Genomic DNA, 27865 nt, shown 5'->3' on the forward strand with positions numbered 1-27865 from the left:
TCTGCATCCATTGAAAACGGAGCCGCAAACAGTGTGATTTTCTTCTCAATGACAGAAAAATCTTGAAAGCGCCGACTGAACTCTGTAATGAGAGATGTGATCACAGACACATATTCTCCCATTTTAGCAGAGAGGGCATCTGGAAACGCGCATTTGATTTCGGTCAGCGTGGGGAAGTGCGCTACATTGAAGTTGCGCAGTTGTGACTCGAAGAGACGGAGCTTCGCACGGAATGCTTTCATGTGCGCATACAGCTGTGATACCAGCTGCTCTTTGCCTTGTAGTCTCTTGTTCAGGGTGTTGAGATGATCAGTGAGATCAACTAAAAAAGCCAGGTCTGCCAACCATAAAGGGTCACTGAGCTCATGCAGAGGTCTGCCCTTTTCTTTCAAAAACGTGTCGATATTTGATCTCAGGGAATAAAACCGCTGCAGCACAGAGCCACGGCTAAGCCAGCGCACATCAGAATGGTAGAGTAGGTCCCCGTATTCAGCATCGACATCAGAGAGGAACGCTTGAAATTCTCTGTGGTAGAGCCCTCGTGCCCGAATTATATTGACAGTTTTCACAACTGTGTTCATCACATCGCCAAGCTGGACTGACTTGGCACAGAGGGCTTCTTGGTGGATGATGCAGTGCATTTTGACAGCCTCCCCTCCGCTCTCTCGCACCTTGGCGCATACCATAGATGCCATTCCTTTGCGCTCGCCTGTCATTGCTGGAGCCCCATCCGTTGTTAGTCCACACAGCTTGTCCCATTTAAGTCCAATCGAGTCAATTGCATCTGACACAGCTTCAAAAATGTCCTTACCAGTTGTTGTCCCCTTTAGACTCCGAAGATCAAGCAGTTCCTCCGTAATGCAAAAATTATCATCAACTCCCCGCAAAAAGATTAACAGCTGTGCAGTGTCCGTGGCATCTGTACTCTCATCACATGCAATCGAGTAAAAATCACAAGCACAAGCTTTATCTGACACTTGCTGCTTTAAGTTAGCCGACAAGTCTTCAATTCGCCGCACAACCGTATTTCTAGACATGCTAACGTTGTTAAAATCCTGCATTTTCTCCGGGCACATTATTCCCACGACTTTAGTGAGGCACTGTTTGATGAAGTCACCGTCTGAGAAAGATTTCCCATGTAGGGCAATGAGTTGAGCTACTTCATAACTGGCTATTGTAGCATTTTCTTGAGCTTTGTTTGCACGGAAAAAAAACTGTTGCTGGGTTAGCAGGCTAGCTGTCATTTGCTTCACCTTCTCTTCCCGCTCGGCGCCAGTGTAGGACGTGAAGGTCTGATGTTTCGTCTCGTAATGTCGTCGTACATTGTACTCTTTCATAACGGCAACCGTTTCATTGCAAATCAAACACACACACTTCCCCTTGGTTTCTATGAAAAAATATTCATTTTTCCACCGAGTCTGAAATTTTCTGCACTCACTTGCGATCTTGCGTCTTTTTGGTTCCGCCATTTCTGGTGACCCTGAGCAAATTTTTTCTTTGATTGCTTGCTTTGTAGGGACGCTGCCTTGTTAAAGACAGTAGCTCCATCTAGTGTTGAAACTAAGAAGTACAATACAGTTAAACGCAAATATTATGTGTGGGCCATAGTCCATTATACTTTTAGACTTTGAAACGGGCCAATTAAAAATGGTTGGCGGGCCGCAGTTGGCCCGCGGGCCGTAGTTTGGACACCCCTGGCTTAGACCTTAACCAAGCCTTTCTTGAAAAGGACTTTCTTTAAAGCACTGACTTCGGTCTTAACCCTGAGTTGATTCACTATGCCCCGCTGGTTTTCACTTACTCGGCCCTTAACCGATTCGCTATGTCTCCAGATCTTAACAAAAAATCGTCAAATGGGATACCCTTACGTCATAGGCTAAATAACTATTAACGTAACAAGAGACACCCATGTGAAAGCAGCAAGGCACCTATCCGAAGTACAATGTCCACACACTATATATTTAAAATTCAACACCCACACGTGGTTAATAGCATGCAGGGTTAATGGAACAAAAGAAAGTGTGAACTCACCCTGCTTGTGACAAAACAACGCCTCGTGGTTTTAGAGTGATTATTTTATCAATTTGGGTTGTTTTAACATTAAAATGCACAGCTATTTTCAGGATCAGCCGGCTGCCATCAAACACACAAATCTAACTTTGCCTAGTTTAACTAGTGAAGAATCTTTGTCATAACAGGCATCTTCTTACCGATTGATTTGAGCTCTTGTGTGTCGAATGGCTGCAAGCGTCTCCAGGAAACAGCCGGTTGGTTTTCTCTCCTCGGTCAGCGAGATCACGTCAGGGAACTCACCAGATTGTTAACTGTGTTCGTTATTCTCCCGTCCAGGAGAGAAGCTTTAAAATAGGAGACTAAATGGAGTCTCTGTGAAAGTTCAATTGGGTACTTTAATTTAAAAAGGCGCGGGTTGGACACAAGCATGATATTGTTCAGTCAGCCAAACAGCTGTGATCTGGCTCTCCTCGATAGGGAAGAGAAGAGCATGGATCTCTCCTCCGGTGCTGTTTATATATCCTCTGCTGGCTCCTCCCCGCCAGCCGGCTCACCTCGTCTCCAATGTCCGTTATTGCATTTAAACAGAGGATAGGTTCTTTTCACATTCAATATATGCTTAACACGCCGTTTCTCCTCATATTCTCTTTCATCACTTTTCATTTAACACATTCTAAACGCTGTAATCAATACTCTAAACAATACTTCTCGGCTCGTTTGGTTTCCGGTCATTCCAGATGTTGTCACATGCTACTCTCGTCTGTAAACAATAATGTATTCAAATAAACTGTACCTTCATTTAATATTCAGCATGGTAGTATCTCGACATCTATAGTTGTAGTGTTAAGTCAGTAGGCTTCGGTTTGCACCACTCTCTCATTTCGCTACTAAATTCACCTCTTCAGGAAATCGTATATTAGCCACATGCTAAATGCTAACCGTAGATGAAGGATTTTCAGAATAAAAGCTTAACTGCTTGTGCACAAGAAATTCTGGTTTTTCAGTATAAAAGAGCATTAAAACTGACGGCATGTTTAAACTACATTTCCCCATTAAAACATTGATTTTAATTTCTAACAGTCCCTCCTTACACACCTAAAAGGTGTGTATAATACTGAAATCAATGAGTTCTTCATCTGAAATTTGCATATTACATATCTCATATTAACAAACATACAATCAAATGGAATGGTTTTACAGCCGGCTTTACAAAAATACAAAATAAATTATTGTCTGTGTTCAAACATAAAAGTTTTCCCTTGTGCATAACTTCTAGTGTTTACATTCAATATCATTCTTCAAAATAGCAGCAATGGCTTGGTATCAGAACATTTCTTCGTCCCTCCTTTCACAGAAACCGTTCTCATACCACGCTCAGTGTTAAGGCACTTGTTTTTACAAAGTGAAAAGAAACAAACCATTTTAGAATAGCAATGATTTTTACAACATGAGATCCACCATATTAGAATAGTATAAAGTAATAAAGAATAAAATAAAATATCTTGGATTGGCAAAGTAAATTGAAAAATAAAAATAAACTATCTTGTTATAGTGTAAAGTAAATTGAAATGGATTCACTCCATTTTAGCATTTTATTTTGCTCACTTCTTCACATGATTTCATAATGTAAAGAATCACATCAGCTGGACATTCATTGATCAATCTCATCTCCGAACATCCATATCATTTAAACTAACTCATCATTGTCATCAACATCTGAATACGGGGGTTGGTCGTCTTGTTCTGCTAGCATTTGTAATTATCTCCTCATGAGAAATTTACCCTCCCTCCTTTCATACCATTTAAGGTATGAAAGTAATATGTTCTCTAGAAGGGGCCGTCGTGATCAATCGGTACGTTCTACTCTGGGGTACGGCATGCTAGACAGTCATTTCTGGGAGAAGATTTTGGTCAGTTACAACAGTTGTAGAGTTTCATCACTTAAAAGTTCCTACTCAGTAACTTTGGGTGGTCTGTTCTAATGCAGTGATAGAGTCCCTGAAATGGTGTGAGAACCAGTAGAATATTAATAACGCATTATACTAATTTATTTTCAATTATGGTCTACTTAAATACCTATGCTAACCCCTTTAACAGTGTGTGGAACCTTGGGTGCTAGAGCATGTGATAATTACTCCCTCCTTTAACAAGAACTTTAAAACAGAAGTCATTTCATTAATGGTTTGCAGTTCAATTCAGGAATTTACACCTATGGCAGATATGTTTCTCCTTTAAATAACATCTCTAAAAGTCAGGTCATCACTGATTGAATGGATGACCTTTAGGAGCTGGTGGCGCTTGTCTTTTAAAACTCATACTCTGGTGCCGTGCGCTCCCTCTGAAGCTGCAAGTAAGATTTAAAACATCTGCAGGGTGGATCGAGCGACCCCTTCTCCCTGAACGATATTTGTTGTAAAATATGCACCATCACAATGAGTGATCCAAGGCCCCGCATGTATTACTCCCAATTATATTAGTTTTTTTTAAATTAAAATGTGCAATCTCTCTTTTGTCTTTTTAAAACTCTACATCTTGGACAAAAACAACTGTTATTTCCACCTTAATCTTCCCTCCTGAGGTAATAACCATGCTACAATGGAGAAATCAATACTCTAGATTGGAATACTATCTTTGGCTTGGTACTAGCTCTACCTTTAACATTTTCCATACAAATAAAGATTTGTCTGCTTTTATAGAGTGGTTACTAAAACCATCCCTTTAAACTGTAGGTCTATACTGTAACAAATTAAATCTTACCCAAATTCACACATGAATAAAAAAAACTCTTAAAGAATAATTTGTTCATATGATGAAAAGATTGAATAATATGTTCTACCCTCAGTGTGTTTTTAGGGTTATTTAATAGTTTCCTCTTTCTTACTTTATAAATTCACCAATTGATTAATTCATGGCTAATAAACCTTTTTCTTTACGTATTTCTCGTTGGTGAATAAGTGTGTTTATGTGTAAACTCACTCACTCCCGTTTTCCTTCTCTCCCCCTCTGGTTGTCAAGCCACGACCCCCCTCACGTTCTGCCGGACCATGCCAACTCCTCCGTCCTGTCCTCTTCTCCGTCCACCTTCTCCTCAGTCCATCCGCTCTTGGATCCTTCCGCTGTAACTCTTTTCAGTGTCCCATCTGCTTTGCATTTCATCTCTTCCTTTACAGTCTCTACTGGTTGCATGGAGGGCGTATTCTGCTCTCATGTCCCACACTCTGCTCTTGTGTCCAAATCTTGTGGCTCAGCTTGGAACTTCATGTCCTGTGGGGGACCGATGAGAGTGTGCCTTTTTATGTCACCTGTAGTTCTGGATGCCTCAGGTGGAGATGGTTCAGCTCTGCTTCTCTGTCTGTTCGACGGAGGAGGAGGAGTCTTCCGTGGTGAGGTCTTTTGTCTGCTTGGAAGTTGGGGTCGTAGCGTTCTGACAGGCGGAGAGAGAGAGAGAGATCTCGGGACGCATTATCTATAGTTAATTCTAACACACTGAGGTAAAATAAATCCAATCTTTCCCACTCTATTTTCCTAACCATACTATCTTTCTTTGATGTTAAATGTCATCTAAGCCCAGTTAATGTTTTCTAATAATTGTACCATATCCCTAAACATTGTTTTCACCCACCGTAACATGTTTACTCCAATTAACTCTTTCAGGAAACCACTTTCTTTCATAAATTTAAATACCTAGATGCTTCAAGCACCACATATTTCACACACTATAAAGGAACGTCTCCATATTTTCTCCATCACTTTAAATCTCACTGTTATTTAGAACATAAGTAACTTTGGTGACTGGACATATCTGCAATGTCGCCACTGTCTGCTAGGAAATTTTGTTCATAGAGTTTGCACGTACAAAGCTGCACTTGTGGGTTAGTAGCCTGTGTCTAACTATCATTTTCAATAATTGTGCTCAGGTCACCGGTCGGTTGTTCATAAACTTAACAGGGGGTGTTTCTGGTACAGACTAAAAAATGGATCCAGTGTATTTAGAGATTCCCCTAATCTGTAAATCCCCATCACTTACATATCCCGATCACTTAAACCCATCTCATCATTTGATACAAGAACTGCATATAGGGGGGGTGAATCATCTTGATTATAACCGCCTCTTGTTTGGGACCGAGTATTTCTAACTCCTCCTCTTGTTGCTCAGCTGATCTTTTGGCTCTGAGGATAAGTGAAAGTCTGTGAAACACAGCTGGAGTCTTGTTAGTGATGTGGGCATTCTCTATGAGTGAACTAATGGTTCCATGTTTTACTTGATATTGTACTCCCCTTCCAACCAACAAGGTGCCAAGTGTAATGAGCACAATCAACAATGCTATTCTGACTCTTATCCCTAGGGGACCCCACAATTGGTTTGGCTTTGTTCTCGTCATCATCTCTATTTTATCCCTGGTTGTGTCCGTTACAGAATTTAAATAATGAGTCCAAAAATAACATACAAAAATTGGACTCTTTTTCAGATGTAAAACAAAAAAAAATAGGTTTTCACATTAATGTACAATCTATAAAAATCTATAGACAATTTGTCTTTTGAGCTGTTTCTATCTTTATCTTATGTCTATTTATTGTTTTGTTCCAGCTCTGCCAAATCAGTCCTAACTCCCAATAATGTTCTGGAAGTTGCCAGTGAAGGGTGACAATGTGTGAGGTGGTGTCAATTTGCTCCTTTTTCTTTACCTTTAAACCGGAGCGCGTGTGAAGTTTGTTACAACCTTTCACGCTTCCGTCCACCGGGGATGAGCCCACTGTCTTTTGTGAACTTTCACCCTCACCCAATCACCTGGCCGAACAGGAGTCTCTTCTGGTGTCTCGTCTGGTATCTCTGTAGTTTTCCTAGCCTGTGTAGACAAAACTTGCATAATATTACTCAGAGTTCTGACATATTCATCCACTTCTATTTGTCTAATATCTAAAACTGGACCACTCCCTCCTTGGAGAAGGCCCAAGCTTCGGCATACCTCTTGTTGTTTTATGACCTATTGTTGACTACATGTTATTATTTATTAACTACGTCACTGAAATCATCATATCTGTATAATCATGACACTCCCTCCTTTGAGCATAAAATGCTCAATTAATATTGCAATGATTACCCTATTATGAACAGAACATGTAAAACGCATAACGTTGCATTAAATACATATAAATTCTCCATGTACCCACAAGGCGTACAAAAATATCATATGATGTATGGCTTTCTGATGGCATAAATGCATATTCACAAAACATTTCCCATTAGCACTTCTAATAGTTTACTTGTTTCAATAATGGCTTTTGTCATGGTATTATGCATCATCGTTGCTGCGAAAAACAATACCCCTGGTGTCGCTAATACGTCTCAATAACTCTAGGATTAGAGGATTGGTTGACACTGCTGAACGAACATATGATAAAATAATCTGTCTCCAAACTGGAGGGAAAATATGAACTATTCTCACAGAGGGTGACCTGCATGAAGGGCTGGTGCCCCTCACTCAAATGAGATATTGCCTTATGCGCTACACTATAAATCAGTAAAGTTACTCAAGAATAAATAAATAAAGACTGATTCTTGAAACTGTTGTAAAAACCCTACAACTTCTTCATCAGTGTTATGTTATTTAATTTGCGGCTCATGCCTTAAAACAGACACTTCAGACCGATTATAAAATTGTGCTTATGAGAAAAATGTAATCTGACTCCATAAATCACATAATTGTTTGATTAAAAACTGCACTTCTGGCTAAGAATAAATGAAGTTCCCCTTTAAACACAGCCCCGGTCTTCTGACGGGGTCTATCTATGTACTGGCTGGAAAATGTTGGGCCAGTCTCTGTCGCTCCGTCACATCTTGACCTCACTAGTTGTGTGGACACAATAGTTTTCTGTGTGGGGGAACAACATCACTTGTAATCTGTATCCTTCTCATAATTACAAAAATAGTCTGCTAAATGTTCTACTCTGCTACTTCTAATTGGTGGATGCTCTGTGTAAATGCAAATTCAAAGCAAAAGGAGCAAATTGAATTTGCATTTCACGAAATGGCGATTGCACTGTCTTTGTTTTTCCACATGTGGGGTGTAAACAAGATGGCACCCGATTATTTCGCACTCTGACCTGTAGACAAAGAGATTTGTCCATGCGGCTCTCAGGTGGGAGTTTAAACAATGGCGAGGTGATCTTTAAAGGAACCGTAACAAAGTAAACCACTGGTGTGGTATTATAAACCCTGAAATCCAAGCCAAAAAAACACTTAGTTTAAAATAACAACATTTCTAACTAGCTTACTATGAAAAAAATGGGCTTTATCTTATTGATATCATCACTTAAAGTTAGGAACCCTTACGCACTAGCTATAAACCTGTTCACGTAATATTTGACTTTATAGTCGACTATGGGCTTTATCTTATTGATATCATCACTTAAAGTTAGGAACCCTTACGCACTAGCTATAAACCTGTTCACGTAATATTTGACTTTATAGTCGACTATGGGCTTTATCTTATTGATATCATCACTTAAAGTTAGGAACCCTTACGCACTAGCTATAAACCTGTTCACGTAATATTTGACTTTATAGTCGACTATGGTTAACTGTTGCTATTTGGACACGCCAAACTGGGACTAATATGGAGACCTATCAGCCACTGATAATAGACCGTCGTCTTATTACTGCACTGCTGTTGTAATTCCGATTACCGTAACCCACCCGCAATATCTTTTTTTAAACAGAACAGTTTTAACCACTGATAAAGGCTTAGACCTTAACCAAGCCTTTCTTGAAAAGGACTTTCTTTAAAGCACTGACTTCGGTCTTAACCCTGAGTTGATTCACTATGCCCCGCTGGTTTTCACTTACTCGGCCCTTAACCGATTCGCTATGTCTCCAGATCTTAACAAAAAATCGTCAAATGGGATACCCTTACGTCATAGGCTAAATAACTATTAACGTAACAAGAGACACCCATGTGAAAGCAGCAAGGCACCTATCCGAAGTACAATGTCCACACACTATATATTTAAAATTCAACACCCACACGTGGTTAATAGCATGCAGGGTTAATGGAACAAAAGAAAGTGTGAACTCACCCTGCTTGTGACAAAACAACGCCTCGTGGTTTTAGAGTGATTATTTTATCAATTTGGGTTGTTTTAACATTAAAATGCACAGCTATTTTCAGGATCAGCCGGCTGCCATCAAACACACAAATCTAACTTTGCCTAGTTTAACTAGTGAAGAATCTTTGTCATAACAGGCATCTTCTTACCGATTGATTTGAGCTCTTGTGTGTCGAATGGCTGCAAGCGTCTCCAGGAAACAGCCGGTTGGTTTTCTCTCCTCGGTCAGCGAGATCACGTCAGGGAACTCACCAGATTGTTAACTGTGTTCGTTATTCTCCCGTCCAGGAGAGAAGCTTTAAAATAGGAGACTAAATGGAGTCTCTGTGAAAGTTCAATTGGGTACTTTAATTTAAAAAGGCGCGGGTTGGACACAAGCATGATATTGTTCAGTCAGCCAAACAGCTGTGATCTGGCTCTCCTCGATAGGGAAGAGAAGAGCATGGATCTTCTTCTTCTTCTTCTCTTTTTTAATGGCGGGTCGCAAACAGCTTTTGGTTGCATACCACCACCTACTGTACACGAGTGTGTATCATCATGTCAGTCCTCTAATAAACCAGCATATCAAAAAGAAAACCATAAAATTAAATAAAATAAAATAAATAAAACAAAACAAAAAACAAATCATCCATGGTCTACTGTTAAATTCTTTTCCCTATCCCAGTTTCCCTCAAAAAGGTGAACAGTGCTTTTCTGATAGCTCTTACTCCTTCTCCTTCTGTTCCCAGAATACCCGCTACATTCCACTCCCTCTTTGCCTCTAAAACTGTATCCCTTAATTTCCCTCTTTCAACTCTATAGGTGACACAATGTAATAAAATATGTTCCACATTTTCCCTAACTCCACAGTTCCCACACTTGTCACTGTCACTTTTCCCCATGACATACAGCGTACCATTTAATGCAGTGTGATTTAGTCTGAGCCTAGCTATCATTACTTCCTCCCTTCTGTTTCTTTCTTTATAAATATTAATTGTAATTGTCTTTTGCACTTGATGGTATTCTTTGCCTTTCTGGTCTTTCTCCCACCTTTTCTGCCAGATCTCCATCCCTTTCTTCTTAATAACTGCTTTTCCTTCTCCTTTTCCAAGTTGAACTGGTAATGTGATTTCCTTTTGTAGTGCACTTTTTGCTAATCTATCAGCACACTCGTTCCCTTTCACCCCCTCATGCGCAGGCACCCAGCAGAACTGCAGATCTATGCCGCTTCTGTGAAGTCTTAACAGGCTGTGATTGATTTCTATGAGTATGTCTTCTCTGGCAGTTGTTGTTGACTGTATGCTTTGTAAACTGGATAATGAATCTGTGCATATCACCACCCTGTCTGGTCTGACCTCTTCCACCCACTGTAATCCTATTACTACTGCCAGCATTTCTGCTGTATACACTGAAAGTTGGTCTGATGCTCTTTTTGATATTGACACTTTAAATTCTGGGATATATATACCAATTCCGACACACTCTTCTTTGTTTTTAGAACCATCTGTATATATTTTGAGGTAATTGTGATAATTATTCCTGAGGTACAAACTTGTTTTGAGTCCTACTTCATTTATTTGCCACTCTCTTTTCTTTTCTACAATACTCACATCTATATTTACTATTGGAAAGAGCCATGGGGGTACACTACTGAATGGATTTGATGGTGAAAACTCTAACTCATGCATGCCGTATGTCCTTATTTTTTCTTTATTTGTCCATCCAAACCCACGCCCCTGAAACTTAGAATATTCCCAGCACTCCTGTAGTATTTTGTTTGTGATATTTCCTTCCCCACTTCCTTTTAACCTGACCCAATAAGCAAGAGCAATTTTCTCTCTTCTTAGCTCCAATGGAGTCTCTCCTGCTTCAACTAATATTGCATTAGTAGGGGTTGACTTAATTGCACCTATACACAACCGTAACGCTTTATATTGTAACCTATCAATTTTTAGTAATGACGTTTGTGCTGCTGCTGCATATATTAAACACCCATAATCCAGTGTTGTCCTCATAATTGCCCGATAGATGTCGATTAATGCCTGTTTGTCTGCCTCCCAGTCACATCCAGCCACTGCTCTTAATAGGTTCAACAGTTTTTTGGATTTTGTTTCCAAATGTTTAATATGAGTTTTCCATGTATATTTACTATCTAACCATAGCCCCAGATATTTAAATTCATTGACCTCACTCATCGGCTTTCCATATAATGTAAGCTTCTCAGTCTCCATCTTGCGTTTATTCGTAAATTTCATAAAGCAAGATTTGCTTGCTGACAGCTTGAAACCCCAGTTGTATGACCACTTCTCCACTTTCTTTATAGCTTTCCCTATTTTTTCAAACACATATGGAACATTTCTTCCCCGTATCCATATGGCCCCGTCATCTGCATATAGTGCAGATTTTATGCATCCATCCAAATTACTAAAAATGTCATTTATCATAACATTAAATAATATCGGGCTGATTGAACTCCCTTGAGGAATACCATTTTCTATACTGCACTCTTTTGAAACCTCTGCCCCTACTTTAACTCTGAATGTTCTGTCTGATAAAAAAGCCATGATCCAGTTATACATTCTCCCTCCAACACCCATTCTACTCAATTTGATGAGCAACCCATCCCTCCACATAGAATCATAAGCCTTTTCAATATCAAAATATACTATTGCCATAACCTCTTTCATTTTCACTGTCTTTTCCACCTCATTGCTTACTCTAATCAAAGCATCTATTGTGGATCTTCCTTTACGAAAACCACTCTGAAAATGACTTATTAACCCTCTCTGTTCTAAGACGTGTGATAGTCTATGCACTATCATCTTCTCCATCCATTTACATAAGTGTGATGTTAATGCTATGGGTCTGTAATTATTGGGATTAGCAGGATCCTTCCCTGGCTTATTAAATGGCAATATAACTGCCGTTTTCCAACTCATTGGTAAGACTCCGTTTCTCCATATTTGATTAAATAGTCTCAGGACTAATTTGAATGTTTCCTCTGGTAGCTGCCGGAACATGGCATAGCATAGCTGGTCTTGTCCTGGTGCTGAGTATCCTGTACCTTGCAAAGCTATTTTAAGTTCTGCTATTGAGAAGTCTACATCAAGAGCTCTCACATTTTCATTTTCTCTTAATACACACTCTTTTTGCTGTCTATGTTTGTCATCAAGGTGTTCCCCACTATGCACCGCAGCAAATGCCCTACCTAAACATTCTGCCTTCTCTTCATTTGACACTGCCACTTTCTCCCCATCAATCAAAGCGGGAATTTTAACCGACTTCCTTTTCCCATTCATCCGTTTAAACATCGACCATACATCCCCTAACTTTACTCCTCTTCCAATGGCGGAACAATACTCTCTCCATGACGTCTTTTTTGTGTATTTTACTGTTTTACGGGCTACTGCCCTTTTCCTTTGATAATCTGAAATATTGTCTTGTGACAAGTTTTTCTTTAAAGACCTAAATGCCTTGTTTCGTTCTTTAATGGCTCTGCTACATTCCTCATTCCACCACGGAACCACTTTCTTCCTACCCTCTGTTGTTCTTTTAGGTATAGTTTTATTTGCTGCTTCTTTAATGTGCATTGTGACTTGATTTGAGCACTCCTCTATACTTCCTTCTAATGTTAACAATTGCGCTGACTCCTTACAGTAAAGCCTAAATGTTTCCCAGTCAGCTTTACCAAAGCACCACCTGGTAAATACACTCCCTTCCTGTCTACATACCTTTGTATTGATGATTTTGAAAACTGGGTAATGATCACTTCCTATGGTAGGATCACTTTTAACATACCATTCACATGATTTAACTAACCTATCCGTCACCAGTGTGAGGTCCAAACATGATTGTGTCCCCCTATTCACGTCTATTCTTGTTCTTTGTCCATTAAGGCAAAACAGTGATCTTTCCTCTAGCATTTCTTCTACGACATCCCCATTACTGTCTGTTTGACTGCTTCCCCATAGGCTGTTGTGAGCATTAAAGTCACCACACCATACTTCCCTTCTATGAGCCGTCCCTGCTATTGTCTGTAAGGTTTCAATGTCCAGATTTTTACACGGGTTATAGAAATTGATAAGCTTTATGTTCCCTTCTTTCCTTGGGCTGCATATTTCTATTATGACACATTCCTTGTCGTCAGGGGATGGGACTACCCTATAGGCCAGCCCATCCTTTATGAAAGTAACACACCCTCCACCATTTTGATTGCTAACTCTATCATATCTGATAGAGCTGAACCCTGGAATCATAAAGTCTAGATGAGGTTTTAACCAAGACTCTTGCACACAAATTACATCTGGCAATGTTTGTAACTCATAGACATATTTTTTAAACTCCTGTCCATTAGCTATGAGGCTTCTAGCATTCCACTGGAGTATGTGAATTACCATTAACAACGTGCTAACCCTCATCCTGGTTGTCCGTTTCTCCCACATCTTTTGTTGCTAGTAATTCATGTATCTGGTCTGCTTTTATATCTCTAATGTTAAGGAATTTCTCCGCTGCCTGCACGATGGTTTTGATTCTGTCACTTTTCTTCTTCATCTGTGCTGCAACATTAATGGTATGGCAGATGAATGTCATAAAGTTGACTTTCTTTACCACGAGAATGCTATCATCTTCTTTAATTTCCACAGGTACTTGGCTTTGATTTGTAACCTGCCTTTCTGAAATGTTGCTACCACTCTGTACTAAGTTTCTTTGAACCCTTCCACTAGAAGCCTGATTGTTTGCTTCCGTTTCCCTAACCTTCTTTAGAGCTTCTGCATATGAGACTTTACTGAGTACTTTGACCCTCTGAGCTTCTCTGGCTTCTCTCTGCACTACACATCCACCAAACGCCGCACTGTGCTCTCCTCCACAATTACAGCATTTCATCTTTGCCTCTTTTTCACATTTCCCATACTCATGTTGGCCTCCACATCTCGCACACCTTAGTTTTCCTTTACACTGCATTGCTGTGTGTCCCATTCTTTGGCATGCATAGCATCTAAGTGGTTTTGGGATGAATTCCCTCACACTGTAGTTCATGTATCCTATTTGCACAGATTTCAGTATATTTTTCTCAAACTGAATAACTACTGAAAGTGTTTCCTTCAATGTGCCATCTCTTTTGCTCATAAGTCTGTTTGCCTCAATAACTTTTCCTCCTTTAATCTTCTTTTTAACATCATCCATAGACATATTAAGTGGAACTCCAGATATGACTCCTCTCAACATTGCCATTGCTCCTGGGATATGAGCCTTTATTTTTTTCCCACTGAGTGTCGTCATTTTAAGTATTTTTCCCTGCTGTTGCTTGCTGGTTGCTTGTATCAAAACTCGTTTGTTGTTCATAAACTTGGCAAATTTGATTTTACCCATTTCTTTCTCAATTGATTTTGTCAGTTGAATCGGGTGGTAATGCCCACCATCCCGGTTGAATTCTATTATAACTTTCCACTCCTGCTCTAGTTCTGTATTCGAAATTGCTTGTTTTCCATTTTGACTGCCTTTTGTTTTTTTGTTTAAGCCTGCACCACTCGACCAATCCGACCAACTTTGTGTTCTTGGTCTGCTAACTTTTTCCCTCAAAGCCCTTTTCTTCCTCACAGCTTTGGTTTCCTCCCATTCCATATCAGCTCTTTGGGTCCCATCTGAGCTGGTTGACATGATGATACAGTCAATGTACAGTTTATGCTAACCAGTCCAATGCTACCGTTTCTGTATGTTTCGATGATTTCCGACTCTCTCTGAACTTTCTGCAGCGTGTCTCCAACTTCACCTTCTTCTTCCGGCTTCCTCCGTCCGTTTCTCCCTCCCTCCGTCAACAGCTCCTCGTGACAGCAGACTCTCCAGTCGTGAGCTGCCACTTCCATGTTCGCCACGCAACCAGGAATGTGACCAATCTTCTTCTACTACTACTACTACTTCTTCTTCTTCTTCTTCTTCTTCTTCTTCTTCGTCTTCTTCTTCTTCTTCTTCCTTATTCCTCTTCTTTCTCTTCTGCAGCTTTTCTCGGTGTTTTTCACACTCCTCCGACTGAATCTCCAGCGACCTCACACTCGTCAATATCCAGAGCATGGATCTCTCCTCCGGTGCTGTTTATATATCCTCTGCTGGCTCCTCCCCGCCAGCCGGCTCACCTCGTCTCCAATGTCCGTTATTGCATTTAAACAGAGGATAGGTTCTTTTCACATTCAATATATGCTTAACACGCCGTTTCTCCTCATATTCTCTTTCATCACTTTTCATTTAACACATTCTAAACGCTGTAATCAATACTCTAAACAATACTTCTCGGCTCGTTTGGTTTCCGGTCATTCCGGATGTTGTCACATGCTACTCTCGTCTGTAAACAATAATGTATTCAAATAAACTGTACCTTCATTTAATATTCAGCATGGTAGTATCTCGACATCTATAGTTGTAGTGTTAAGTCAGTAGGCTTCGGTTTGCACCACTCTCTCATTTCGCTACTAAATTCACCTCTTCAGGAAATCGTATTGTAGCGATCTGCATTTATTGTTCAAGTGTTCTGTTAACTGTTTGTGTCAGGCTTCTGTGAGGAGAGCAGGTAGGGGCGGGGTTGGGGAGCAGAGGGTTTGGTGTGTGTGTGTCTGTGTGGGCGCGTGGAGGTGAGTGAGAGGTTGGCGCGAGAGGAGAGAGAGTGAGAAAGGACGGATGAGAGCCTTTGGTTGTTAATAAACCTGTTTAACTTGAGAACGCTTCACTCGTCATTCCGACACGTCCGGGTGGACGTTACATTGGTGTCAGAAGTAAAAAAAACAACAAAAAAAACAGAGTTTTATCCGCTAATCGCCGGTAGCCGCAGCTAGCACTGACTCGGCTAACGTTAGCTCTGCTTCATCGGCCGGTAAATAATGGAAGCACAGATGAACCGGACCGGAGCTCGTCCGAAAGTCAAGGAGGAGATGGATGGCTTATGGCGTGACTCAGAAGACAATTTATGGCGTGAATTAAATGCTGCTGCCGGTTTCGACTCGGCCGGCGGGAAGCGGCACGTCGGCGCAGGGACCTCCCCCGGGAGTGGCGCGGCGCCGGTTGTAAACAATGATGGCGGCGCCCGGCTCCAAGTTAAAACACCGAAATACAACGGTAAAGCCGACTGGGAAGCCTTCCATGCCCAATTTGAACTGTTATCACGGGCTGTGGGCTGGTCTGAGGACAATAAGGCGCTCCAGCTGGCCCTGTGTATTACAGATGAAACTTTATCCTGTTTGCTACTGCTCAGCCCGGCTGAAAGAACTGACTATGGGGCCTTGGTTGGGGCTCTGAAGCGGCGGTTTGGACAATGCAGCCAGCCTGGGGTGCTGCGTTCGGAGCTGTCAAGCAGACAGAGACAGCCGGGTGAGCCGCTCCGCATATTGGCTAATGACATTGAAACCCTGGCGAGAAGGGCATACAGCCACATGTCCCCTGAGGTGCAGAGCGAGCTGGCTAGGGACCAGTTTATCCGGGCCATAACCCCCAGGGAGCTGCGCGTCCAGACACAACTGGCACATCCCCGCTCTCTGCAGGAAGCACTGGAGCTGGCGTTGGAGAGAGAGGTTGTAGGAGGGGCGGCAGAGAGCACGCACACGGGAGGCGGCCCGGTTGTGAGAACGGTGAGACAGGAGGAGCCAGGACAAGAGAAACCAGCATGGGCGGCTGAGTTGACTGAGCTAATCCGTGCTATGGCACTGCAATCGCCGCAGGGCAGCAACCGTCCTCGTCGGGGTCCTCTGGTGTGTTGGGGGTGCGGCCAGGTCGGCCATATTAGCACAAGGTGCCCCATGAATGCTGATATTCAGGGAAACGCCCCCGGGTCTGTGTAAATGGGACGTCACAGACCCCCGCCGTTGGGTCCCATCCTGCCTGGTCTCCAGTGGACAGAGCCCAGCTGCACGGAGGGGGGAGCGGGGCTCCGCTTCCCCCAGAAGCAAACGACATCGCAGAGTCTGTGAGGGTGGTGGGCTGGACTCACGCGGGGGATTTCTGCCATGTCCCCGTCACCCTGGCAGGGGCCCCATGGACGGCCCTTGTTGACACCGGCTCCACAGCGACACTGATGAGACCGGACGTGGTCCCAGCGGGGACACGGTTGACACCCACTCTGGTGAAACTGCGAACAGTAACCGGTGAGCTAGCCCCTATGCTTGGGAGAGGGGTGGTGGTTATACAGGTGGGGGGGCTGTCAGTGTCTGTTAAGGTGTGGGTTGCGGCAGTACAGGACTCCTGCATATTAGGACTTGACTTTCTGCAGGTTGCACGCTGTGTGCTAGACCTGGGGAGGAACACGCTGGCCTTTCCAGGGGGTCCCACAGTTGAAATGGTGCACCCCACACTTGCCACGACACCACACCCACCTACATCAAGAGTGACTGAAACACTTCCCCCACCCCAAACCCCCCCCCCCCTGCAGCCATGCCCCCTGTCATCAATGCTAACCCCAGCCCCAACCCCACACCCCGTACTCCAGTTGATGTACGGCCCCCGGCCCCGGAACAACAACCTGCAGCTCTAAAGGGGGACAGACGGGCGGCAGTGAAGGAGGTGTGGAAACGCAGCTGTGATGACTTAAAACCCGAGCAGCGGGAGGAACTGTGGCAAGTGCTGTGGGAGTTTAAGGACATTTTTGCTCTGACAGAAGAGGAAGTGGGCCTGACACACCTGGTGCAGCACGATATCGACACGGGCGACGCACGGCCCGTCAAGACACGCCCCCGCCGCCTTCCCCTGGCCCATCAGACAGCAGCAGACAGCGCTATTGCTGAGATGCTGTCAGCTGGCATTATTGAGCCCTCTGACAGCCCCTGGGCCTCGGGGGTTGTGATGGTCAATAAGAAGAAGAGTTCAAAGATGAGGTTTTGTGTGGACTACAGACCGCTGAACAGTGTGACCAAGAAAGACTCATACCCGCTGCCCCGCATAGATGAGTGTTTGGACTTGGTGTCTGGCTCATCCTGGTTCTCCTCTTTAGACCTGCGCAGCGGGTATTGGCAAGTTCCCCTCAGCCCAGAAGCCAGGCCAAAGACAGCTTTTTGCACTGGGAGGGGGCTGTGGCAGTTTCGAGTCCTCTCCTTCGGCCTGTGCAACGCTCCGGTCACGTTTGAGCGGCTGATGGAAAGGGTGCTCGCTGACGTTCCCCGACAGGAGTGCCTGGTCTACCTGGACGATATCCTGGTCCATGGTAGCTCCTTCCAGGCGGCTTTAGGAGCCCTGCGGCGGGTTCTACAGAGGATAGCAGCAGCGGGGTTGAAGCTCCACCCCGACAAGTGCTGTTTCTTGAGGAGAGAGTTGGAGTTCCTGGGGCACCGAGTCGGAGGAGAGGGCATCAGCACGCTGGAGGAGAAGGTGCGGGCAGTAAAGGACTGGCCAGCCCCCATCAATCTGCGGGAGCTGAAGAGCTTCATTGGGTTAGCGTCGTACTACAGGCGGTTTGTGCGTGGCTTCTCTTGCATAGCTGCACCCCTGTTCCGCCTGCAACAGAAAGACTGTGATTTTGCTTGGACTCCAGAGTGTGAGCTGGCCTTCAGCTCTTTAAAGAAGGCCTTGACGGAGTCTCCCATCCTCACTCCCCCAGACCTCAGCCTACCGTTCGTCCTGGATACGGACGCCAGTGACGTCGGGATGGGGGCGGTGTTGAGCCAGGTGGGGCCTGGGGGGGAAAAAGTGGTGGCGTATTTCAGCAAAACCTTCAACAAAGCTGAACGGCGCTATTGTGTGACACGCAGAGAGTTGCTTGCAATTGTGAGAGCAATCAGCCATTTCAGGTACTACCTGTGTGGCCTGTCCTTCACAGTGAGGACTGACCACGCAGCCCTCCAGTGGCTGATGTCCTTCAAGGAGCCCGAGGGACAGATTGCACGCTGGCTAGAAGGACTGGCGCCGTACGTCTTCACAGTGGAGCACAGGGCGGGGGTTCGCCATACCAACGCTGACGCCCTGTCCCGGCGCCCCTGTGCTCCCAGCGGCTGTCGGTACTGTGAAAAGAGAGAGGACCAAGAAAAGGAGCTCTGTGCAGAGGAGGAGCGAGACCACAGGCATAAACCAGCTGAGCCGGTCTGCAGAGGTGCACGGATCATCGACTCACCCGAATGGAGAGCGTGGCAGGAAGAGGATGCTGACCTACAGCCAGTGCTGAGGTGGGTGGAGTCAGGACAAAAGCCACTGTGGAATGAAGTTGCTGGGTGCTCGCTTGCCACCAAAGGACTGGTTGCAAAGTTTGAGGCTCTCCGGACGAAGGATGGAGTGCTGCAGAGAGCCTGGAAAGAGCCTGCAACGGGGGAGGAGAGGTGGCAGGTGGTGGTCCCCAGGGCGCTGAGGGAAGAAGTGCTTAAGGCCTCCCATGGAACTACTGGGGCAGGACACTTTGGGGTCTCCAAAACCTTGCGTCGACTCCGCCAAAGCTGTTACTGGGGCCAGCTCAGGAGAGATGTTGAGGACTTCTGCCGCCGCTGCGACCTTTGTACGGCGTACAAAGGTCCCACTGATCAGTCACGTGCCCAGCTTCAGCAGCTAGCGGTGGGGGCCCCGATGGAGAGGGTGGCGGTGGACATAATGGGCCCATTCCCGTGCACAGAGAAGGGGAACCGTTACGTCCTGGCCGCCATGGACTATTTTACAAAATGGCCAGAGGCGTATGCTATACCAGACCAGGAGGCGGTGACCGTTGCAGGTGCCCTGGTGGAGGGCATGTTTGCCAGATTTGGAGCGGCCGAGGTCATTCACAGCGACCAAGGAAGAAACTTTGAGTCGAGGGTGTTCGCCGCTATGTGTGACCGGCTGGGCATGCAAAAGACGCGGACTACTCCTCTGCACCCGCAGAGTGACGGACTGGTCGAACGGTTCAATAGGACTCTGGGAAAATAACTCGCTATCCTCACCGCGGAGCATCAGCGTGATTGGGACATGCACCTCCCTCTTGTTCTTTGGGCCTACAGATCGGCTGTGCAGGAGTCCACCTCATGCACACCGGCCCTGCTCATGCTGGGGCGAGAGCTGCGGACACCAGCAGAAATGGCTTTTGGCCGACCCCCCGACACACCAGCGGTTCCTCCGGGACCGGAATATGCCAGGAGGCTCCAGGATAGAATGGAGTCAGCACATGCCTTTGCCCGCGATCAGCTGCAGAAGGCGGGCATGAGACAGAAAAGAAACTATGACACGAGGGCTAGAGGGGGGGACTTCAAGGCCGGGGACCTGGTGTGGGTGTATAGTCCAAGAAGAAAGAAGGGCCGGTGCCCTAAGTTGGACTGTCACTGGGTGGGCCCTTGTGAGGTGCTGGAAAAGCTGGGAGAGGTGGTCTATAGGGTCCAGCTGCCGCCTAGAGGGAGACGGGTGGCCCTCCACAGGGACCGGCTGGCCCCATACAGAGGCGATGCACATCCGCGGCCTAGACCCCCAGCATCGTCTAGGAGAAACCAGACAGTCACTTCCCCCGATTCACTGACTGTGTCCCCTGCTGACCCCCCACATTCACCCCCACCCCCAAACTCACCCCCTGTTCCGGGACAGGATGTTCCAAGCCGGCAAGCGCAGCCGCCTGTGTTCACTCCAAGGCGGCCTCAGAGACCAAGAAGAGCCCCGGGCCACCTCAGAGACTTTTTATGCATTCCCTTGGGGCGAGGGACTTAGTAAGGGGGGGGCAATGTAGCGATCTGCATTTATTGTTCAAGTGTTCTGTTAACTGTTTGTGTCAGGCTTCTGTGAGGAGAGCAGGTAGGGGCGGGGTTGGGGAGCAGAGGGTTTGGTGTGTGTGTGTCTGTGTGGGCGCGTGGAGGTGAGTGAGAGGTTGGCGCGAGAGGAGAGAGAGTGAGAAAGGACGGATGAGAGCCGTTGGTTGTTAATAAACCTGTTTAAATTGAGAACGCTTCACTCGTCATTCCGACACGTCCGGGTGGACGTTACAGTATATTAGCCACATGCTAAATGCTAACCGTAGATGAAGGATTTTCAGAATAAAAGCTTAACTGCTTGTGCACAAGAATTTCTGGTTTTTCAGTATAAAAGAGCATTAAAACTGACGGCATGTTTAAACTACATTTCCCCATTAAAACATTGATTTTAATTTCTAACAGACTATATTCTAACTGGGGCCAGTTAGAAGAGAGTTACCTGCCAGACGTCCACGTAATAAAACAAATATTTAACATTAACACAAACTTTATGTTTACCACAAATGTCCTTTTTGATTAAGAGATGAGGTTCCATTCCCAAATTAAACACAATGAACCAACCTACCGAGTAGACTTTCAGTTTAACTTTCAGTGCGGACGGATTCCTTTAATGGCGGCAACAGATATTTTTTACTGGGCAAAAGCACCCGCAATGCTATGCGCAACCAGTGTTGCCAGATTCTGTGAGGGACACAAACAAGCCACAAGGTCTAGGGAAAAAAAGCCCAAAAGAAGTGAAGTGGGCCACATGAGCACTTTAAACCTATACAGCAACTATTAGAAAATAGCAGATCACAACGTGCCGCGACGCGTTGTGAGCTTGTCGATCTGCTATTTTCCAATAAAATCTTGGGGGAAACTTATAATAAGCAGACCTGTCAACGCTGTTTTCAACGGCAAAAGTAATGTAAAAGTCGATTACAGTACTTAAACAGTAAAATTTGACACCACATTGGCCATCATTTTACAGATTTTTCTGAGAGTGTAGCTTCTCTTGGACGTAAAATCAAATGTACATTTTACATTTATATTCAATTTAATATCCCATCCCTCACATACTTTTGTATATATAATAACTTATATTTTGTTTTTCTTGTTATGCTGCTGCAACACAAACATTTCCCAAATTGGGATCAATACAGTAATATCTTATCTTAATTAATTAAGAAATATAACTATTATAATTAGTGTAGCAGCTGACACCTATTTTCAATATGGATTAATCTACCATTTATTTCTTTAGTTCAATTTTCATCTATAAAAATGTCAAAATAGTGAAAATGTTCACGAGACTTATCAAAGTGCAAGGTTATATCTTTAGATGTTTTGTTTTAGCCTATGTACTGTATGTCTTAATGCTCTTACAGTATATGTGACGGTGTGACTTCCATGAAACTAATATTTTATATCTTCCCAACAGACGAGCTGACAGGAAACCTAACACTCTAACAACCACAACATTGCAAAGGCGAGTAAATGTAAATTAAAAACAATTCACAATTTTTGTATTTCTTCTTCCTTGCAGTGAGGTGAAGCTGACCTTGCACTTGGTGCCTGTAAGGATGTTCCTCACGCAGGCTGAATGTTTCTCCTTCCTTACTGACACAGAAGCCCTTGATTTGCAATGCTTCACTAATTGTCATTTCCCTGGCTCCGTAGGGACACTTTACCTCCAGCACAGCGGAAGACCCTACCAGACCATCTGGAGATGCCCCCAACATTCCTGATAGGGAGAGCCACAAATCTGACTCATGGACCTGCATCTGGGTTGCAGTGGTGAATGCCCTGACGCCCTCACATTCATTCATAGTCCCCCACTGTACAGACAAAACACCATCAAGGGCCTGTTGTTGCCCTAGCACCCTGGCAATAAGGGAAGCAGTCACACGCTTTGACCTCAGGACAGCTCCAAAGTTGCTGGCAGTCAACCTACCTTTCCTGAACAAATGCCAGTTTGGGTTGGTTCACTGACCAGTGGTAGCCACCTGAGTTGCCCTCTTTTTCTCTTCAGACAATGCCATGCTTGCCACAATTTCCTCAGGTCCCTGATGCCCAACAGATTTGATAATTTCAGGAACAGTAGGTGTTTCCAAGCTGTAGTGTTCCTCTTCTGGCTCGGGGGAGAGAAGCCAAGAAATTCCTGAAAACCTGCTCCCGAGTCTGTCCCTCAGCCAGTCACGATCTTCGGAGGTGGGCTCTCTTGTCAGCGGGTTGAATTAGTTATTGGTTTCAACAGTCACATTAAAACAGTTACTAAATCAGCTTACTATCACCTAAAGAACATATCTAGGATTAAAAGACTAATGTCACAGCAGGATTTTGAAAAATCTGTCCATGCTTTTATCTTCAGTAGACTGGGCTACTGCAATGGTGTCTTCACAGGTCTCACTAAAAAATCTATTAGAAAGCTGCAGCTGATTCAGAACACCGCTGCTCGAGTCCTCACTAACACTAAGAAAGTGGATCACATCGCTCCAGTTCTGAAGTCTTTACACTGGCTTCCCGTGTGTCAAAGAATAGATTTCAAAATACTGCTGCTGTTTATAAAGCACTGAATGGTTTAGGACCAAAATGCATTTCTGACCTCCTGCTAAATTATGAACCATCCAGATCTCTCAGGTCTTCAGGGACTGGTCAGCTTTCTGTCCCCAGTCAGAACTAAACATGGTAAAGCAGCGTACAGTTATTATGCTCCAAATATCTGGAACAAACTCCCAGAAACCTGCAAGTCCGCTGCAACTCTTACTACTTTTAAATCCAGGCTGAAGACTTTTCTTTTTGTCGCTGCTTTAATTGAACTATTCATATCTTAGACTGCACTGTAACTTTTATCCATGTATTTTTTCTTTTAATGTTTATTTTATTAGCTTTTCTTTTTAATGACTGATTTTAAATGCCATTTTCTTAATGTCTTTCATTTTTTGTAAAGCACTTTGAATTGCCTTGTGTTGAAAAGTGCTATATAAATAAACTTGCCTTGCCTTGCCTAATAAAGATTTCATGTGACACATACAACTGATTTCTTGATGGGAATTAATGTGAATAAATTAACTCTAGGTTAACGGTACTCTTGCTATCACTACTCACCGACACTATAAACCTTGTCCCTCATGCTAGCCCTGACAACACCGGTAAGCACACCTTCATCTAGGCTGCACTGTTACATGTCCTGACTTGTAGTGGTTCTCTCCTCTGTCTACACTCTTCTTGTCATCTTTGTAAAACGATATCAGACTGGTAATTGACACAGCCATGACTTCTAGTTAAATTCAGTGTGGCTAAAATGAAAAACTTTGTTAAAATATGCAAGCACGCGAAAGTCAAATTCAGCTTTATTGTCAAACATTCTACATGTGTTATACATCCAGAAATCTCGAAATATCGTTTCCCACAGTGTGACATGTATACATAAAACAAAACAAAAAGGGCCTAGATAAACGTGGTATACATTAAACAAAACAAAAAGGGCCTAGATAACCGGGGTATACAGTTTAAAATGTTAATATATTTAATTTAAAGTGTTCAAAGTGCAGTTTCAGTGCAAGTCAGTTGAAACGATCTTAAGTTGGCGTGACGTTGAAGTCGTGCGACCCTGCTGCTGTACTGGCTTGTAGTTCGTTTATAGCATAACGTTAGCATTTCGCTTTTGGCGACTAGATTTATGATTCAGAAATTATAAAAGTAGGGTTGACATGTGGAGATTATCCGGCTGAACAAAACGTGATCCCTCTCTTAAATGTGTGTCAACCAAAGACCTTATTTCGAGCTATTTTCCAAAATCCTATGGAGAATTTGCATTGGTTTTTCAAGAAGGAACCGGAAGAAGTTTACTTCCGGGTTTTACGACGCGTCACTGCGGTTCTCAATGGGGGCAGAGTGGAGAGGTGGGTTCCGCATCCTCCAGCAAATGTCATTTGCATGTAATATTATTTATTAATATGGAATTATATAACTGGAGTTTGTTATCCTTTAATTTTGCTTGATTAATTAGATTGCAGGTTGTGGGCCAGTCCATGGTGGCAGCACGGGGACAGCTTAATCCTCTGAACTTGTGTGCTTTCCGTTCAAAAACGGCAGGAACCCTAAACACAGACAAAAACCCCTTCCCTTTGTGGTGCATCACAATGCACAATCTCAACTATTGTAAACACGATAAGTAGAGCAATCCTTCCTAAAAGTAAATCTTGTCTTCCAGTATTTTCCACGAGTCCAGTATAGTATTTAACTAGACCAGGGGTCTGCAACCTTTTTGACCAAAAGAGCCATTTTGCTCCTTTTTTCCCAAAAAAATTGTCTGGAGCCACAAAACATATTTCATAGCTTGGTAGCTAATAAAGTTGTGTTTATTGTTATATCAGATATTGCATTTATTAGGCTATTTATTACGTTATATAAAACTGTTAACCTCTAATAAGAAACAAAGAACTCCTATAAGGAGAATTAAAAATAATACACAGGCCTACTTTAAAATAAATTAAACACAGCACTTGGGGAGTCCTCTGCCCATTTGAAGGAAACAAATATATAATTAAAATGTGCCAACTTTGAAATAAATAAAACATATAGCTGCACCCTAAAAAGAGTTAAAGGTAGAGTAGGTAAGAATGGAGAAACCAGCTCGAGTGCGCTAGAATTTGAAAATACACAACCGGGAAAAATCTGTCTCTTCCTTCAGACTTCCTTACAGAGCCCCTCCTCCAACACACACGAACGCGCACATGACCAATGAGGGCACGAGATAAATTTGTGCACAGATGGAAGGCTGACAGGCAGGTAGACCATCCAGTTATTTTACCTGGGCCGGCTCAGATGATTGGTCGTGCTTTTTACAGCGCTACGGCTTCCAGAGATTAATTTGTGTATGTATTTATTGTCAAAGCATTTAATATATTCATTGCTATCGGGATGTTAAGAGCATTCCATGGAATATAACAAGTGTTTTCTGAAATAAATTACATACCCCATTGAATTATGACTGAAGATCGTCAGCTGTCTTCCTCTCCCGTGTTGTTCCTCGATACGTAAAGGCTGCAGCACCTTTGACACTTCTCTCTACACATCAAACATACCGGTAAACCAGCATTTTTTGCTGTGAAAGCATAACTCTGTCAACGCAGAATTAAATCCTGTATTCCTCCGGTACTTTTCTTTGATTTATCCATAATTCCCTCATGGAGCCGGGGGTCAGGTTATTCACCCGCAGGAAAAGGCGCTGGCGCGGGACCGTAGCAGGATGTGACGCATATTTTAGTTGCCTAATTAAAACCGTTTTGTTTTTTATTTATGTGTCACAGTATCACCTCAAAATACAAGATATGAAACGATTTCAACCATGCAACAAAATATTAATAGTGCTACAAATACTTTTATTTTATTTCCTTCTTATTTTTGTCTAAACTCAAGGGAGCCAGAGCAGAGGGCTTAAAGGGCCGCATGTGGCTCGAGGGCCGCGGGTTGCCAACCCCTGAACTAGACCAACGTAGCAAGAACTAGTTTATCTTTGTTAGAAATACAGAACACATTTGCAGAATGTGTAAACGTCATATTTATAGGACTAAGCATGTACAGGTACAAAGTATACATAGACATTATTTATGTTTGCATTACAAAACATATACTTCAGAGTCACACAGTCAAACTAAATCTAAAATAGCTTAAATGTTTTCAACGGTGTGGCCTGGCTTGGTTGAAAGCCCATTCACCACGACAAGGTGCAGGCCAGCTCTGGAAGTGAGTGCGAGATTGAGAGCAGCTGGTGGAATGGCTTCTTTGAGTCCTGGAGAGGAGGATATGGAAAGTGCATCTGAAGGAGGATGGAATGAAGTAAGGAAAAATACTTCAAGAAAGAAGATAGACATGTCAAGTGACAGTCTTAGTGAATCTGATTCACAGAATGAATTGAAGAGAGTAAAGAAAAGGATTGAGAATGAAGAGTGGAAAGTGATTGTGGAGTTTGGTGAGCAATCCGCAGCTAAGCTACATCCAGTGGCCCTGACTAAAGCAATTCACAAAGAAATTGGATCGATAAAACAAGCAAGATTTCTGAGCAAAGGACGGATGTTGGTTGAGTTGATTAATGCAAGACAACAGGAAAAGTTACTGAAAATGAAGACCCTGAATGAAGTTCGAATTAAATGCCATGTTCCTGGAGCAAATCGGAAAATACTTGGAGTTATCAGTGGAGTTCCCATAGAAATCGGCATAGAAAGGGGGAAAGTGACTGTAGTAAAGCGTCTTCCTAATAGGTATCAAGGTAAGATAGTGGATAGTTTGTCTGTTCTTCTTCAGTTTGAAGAAACAATACAACAGAAGATAATGATCGGTTGCATAAGCTTTCCAGTGAGGGAATTCATCCCTAAACCTCTGCGGTGCTTTAAGTGCCAAAGGTTTGGGCATGTGGCAGACAAGTGCAAAGCAACTAAGCCCAGGTGTCCAACATGTGCGGGGGAACATGAATATGGTAGTTGTACTGCAGGTGCTAAGGTGAAATGTTGTAACTGTGGTGGGGAACATAGTGCTGCGTATCAGGGCTGTGAAGTGCAGAAAAAGGCCAAGGAGGTGCAGAGATACAAAGTGCAAAATAAAGTTTCATATGCTGTAGCAACAGAAAAGGTTTCACTAAACATAGCTAGGAAGTCCCAAGTAGCATCAAGTATGTTCTCTTCAAAAGATTTTCCCAAACTCCCACAGGCAAAGGAAAGCTCCACAAAGTGTTCACATAAGTGGGTGATAGGAGAGGATGCATTGATTGTTAATAAGTACAAGTTTGTGGCCTTAATTGGAAAAGTAGTGAATGTTGCTTTACAACAAACAAAAAAGAGGTCAAGACTGAAAACAATAGTGGAGGCAGCAGGTGTATTTTTGGGGATAAAGGATATAACCGTTGAAATGATACATGAAATGCTAGCCACCAATAATGATGATTCACAGATTAGTGAGTAGATGAATGGTTTTTCTCATTCTGCAATGGAATGCTAGAAGCCTTATTGCAAATGAACAAGAATTCAAGACCTATATATATCAGTTAAAAGAAAAACCAGACGTTATTTGTATTCAAGAAACATGGCTGAAGACTCATTTGGACTTCATAATTGGGGGAT

At 43.4% G+C, this 27865-nt stretch overlaps 1 long non-coding RNA gene across 1 annotated transcript in view; it reads left to right on the top strand.

The window, feature by feature from the left end:
• Positions 1 to 23780, top strand: part of LOC307018904 — a 44017-nt gene extending 20237 nt beyond the window's left edge. The window contains exons 3-4 of the long non-coding RNA XR_013802535.1: positions 22186 to 22233; positions 22425 to 23780. This is a non-coding gene — a long non-coding RNA (uncharacterized lncRNA). The remainder of the gene's footprint in view (positions 1 to 22185; positions 22234 to 22424) is intronic.
• Positions 23781 to 27865: the final 4085 nt, after the last annotated feature.

Source organism: Notothenia rossii, assembly GCF_949606895.1.
Source record: "Notothenia rossii genome assembly, chromosome: 9".
In the NCBI taxonomy this organism is placed as follows: Eukaryota; Metazoa; Chordata; class Actinopteri; order Perciformes; family Nototheniidae; genus Notothenia; species Notothenia rossii.